Source organism: Lactuca sativa, chromosome 8 (genome assembly GCF_002870075.4).
Source record: "Lactuca sativa cultivar Salinas chromosome 8, Lsat_Salinas_v11, whole genome shotgun sequence".
Lineage (NCBI taxonomy): Eukaryota > Viridiplantae > Streptophyta > Magnoliopsida > Asterales > Asteraceae > Lactuca > Lactuca sativa.
In genome coordinates, this window is record NC_056630.2 from 159,094,742 (window position 1) to 159,096,914 (window position 2,173).

At 33.2% G+C, this 2,173-nt stretch overlaps 1 pseudogene; it reads left to right on the forward strand.

Moving 5' to 3' along the window:
- The first annotated feature begins 549 nt into the window (after nt 1-549).
- On the forward strand, nt 550-1,840 carry LOC128128133 (mannose/glucose-specific lectin-like; annotated as a pseudogene).
- Nucleotides 1,841-2,173: the final 333 nt, after the last annotated feature.

Here is a 2,173-nt window from a genome sequence, read left to right on the forward strand (position 1 = left end):
GGAAGTTAAAACCAAATAAAATTACTTTTATACACCTGATTTTATATTTAATCGTCCGTTATTAATTTTATTAATATGAAATGTTTGATCCTACAAGACCCACCAACTCAAGATGTCTATAACCACCACCTGTACATCTTCTTGAAGAAACATGTTTCTGTTTTCTATAATTTGTTCCAAGTCGAAGAAACCTACAATGATGTAAGATGTAATAATCAACTATATATATACATGTTCAATTTAATAATAAATATAAAAGTAAGGCTACTACAGGAATTTCAGATGGTTTAAACGCCCTAAGCTAGATGCCAAATACCCAGATAAGTGACAAAAAATATTTTAGAGACGATTACTTTTACAATTATAAAAACTGGACTTGCTTCCAAAAACCATATAATCACAGGGACTATTTTTGTAATTTACTCAAATAGTTTTGGTTAACATGTATTTAAGGAGCCATTGGTCATTCATTTGACACACACATTGAGATCGAGGAGCTTGTTCCTTATTGCATTGCATTTATATAGTTAATTACGTATTGTGTTTCTCATGGAAGGGGTACAAAGTAGCAAAGTAGCAGGATGTATTCGAGTTGGAAAATGGGGAAAACAAAAGTGGAGGTCCTCAGAATGAGTGGTCTTTTGCACTTGAGAAAGATCATAAACTGGTGAAGATAACCATTGACCATGGTGAACTAATATACTCTCTCATGTTCACAACTAAATGCGGAGGTGTTTTGCATAATTCCAACAAGTTTGGTGGTTGGAATGGTGGAGACACAGTTTCTGAGGTGAGTTGATCTCTTATTCTCTTTACTCCACTAATCATTAATCAATATGCAGCGATATTTTTATTAATCAATATTCTTGGTGGATTAATCAGGTACACTTTGAGGGTGATGAGGAAATAACTGAGGTTGGTGGAGCCATTGGTAATCGAGGGGGTAATCTAGTAATTTCATTACTATCTTTTAAGACAAACAAGAGGACATATGGACCTTTTGGTTGTGCAACTGAAAATGTTTTTTCTTTACCATGGCACAAAGGCTCATTAGTTGGGTTTTATGGGCTTGCTGGCTATTATATTGATGCCATTGGTGTGTATCTCAAAGCCTTTGAGAATATCATACAGGTTGGAACATGGGGAAAAACTGAACCTGGAAGTCCACAAAATGTTTGGTCATTCCAACTTGAGAAAAATCATCATTTGAAGAAGATAACCATTGATCATGGTGATCTTATATACTCTCTCATCTTCACCACACAATATGGAAGCTTAACACAAACTACTGAAACCTTTGGTGGTTGGAACGGTGGAGACACAGTTTCTGAGGTAAACAATTCATAAATATATATTCTTCAACTTATTTTTTTATGATTGATATAACATGTCTTTTAATATTCTTAGTTATCTTTAATTGACATGTTTAATTTTTCATTCATGGTTAGATAATATTTGAAAGGGATGAGGAAATAACTGGCATTTGTGGAACAAGTGCATTATCAAGGGGAAGTGTTGTTGGATTGCCTATAATATCATCAATATCATTCATCACAAACAAGAAAACTCATGGACCTTTTGGTAATGTAAGAGGGACTCCTTTCCCTGTATCATGGGATGTTGGTTCTTTTGTTGGATTTTATGGGCTTGCTGGCTATTATATCGATAACATTGGTGTGTATTTGAAAGCCTGCAAGTGAGATAAGGACAAAATAACCTTTGAAATATGTATGTACTATGAAATAAGGAACATATAACCCTTTGAGGTTATGATGTCTATTCGAAGGTTACTGGCTATCACTACGTTTGTTATGTTGCTTTGTGTTTTATTGTTCGGAAAGGACACCATGTACTGATCATGATGATATCATCTGGTCTATCATGCTATTTCAAATAAATATATGCAAATAAATTATCTATGAAGGATGCTTCCATCAAGACCCAATCCATATCATGCTACCACTTTGGTTTCCTTATATCATTGGTTACAATATAGTTTTTTTTCGATGAAAAATGAACGAGTATGTAACAATAAACATTTTTCTTAGTTAGAAGAGTTTGTTAAACCAGATCAAAGTGAAGTCACAACCAATCTAAATCTTTATATGATTTATAATGTGAAATAACACCTCAAATTAAAGGAAATCAGAAATAACAATAATAAATAAAACAA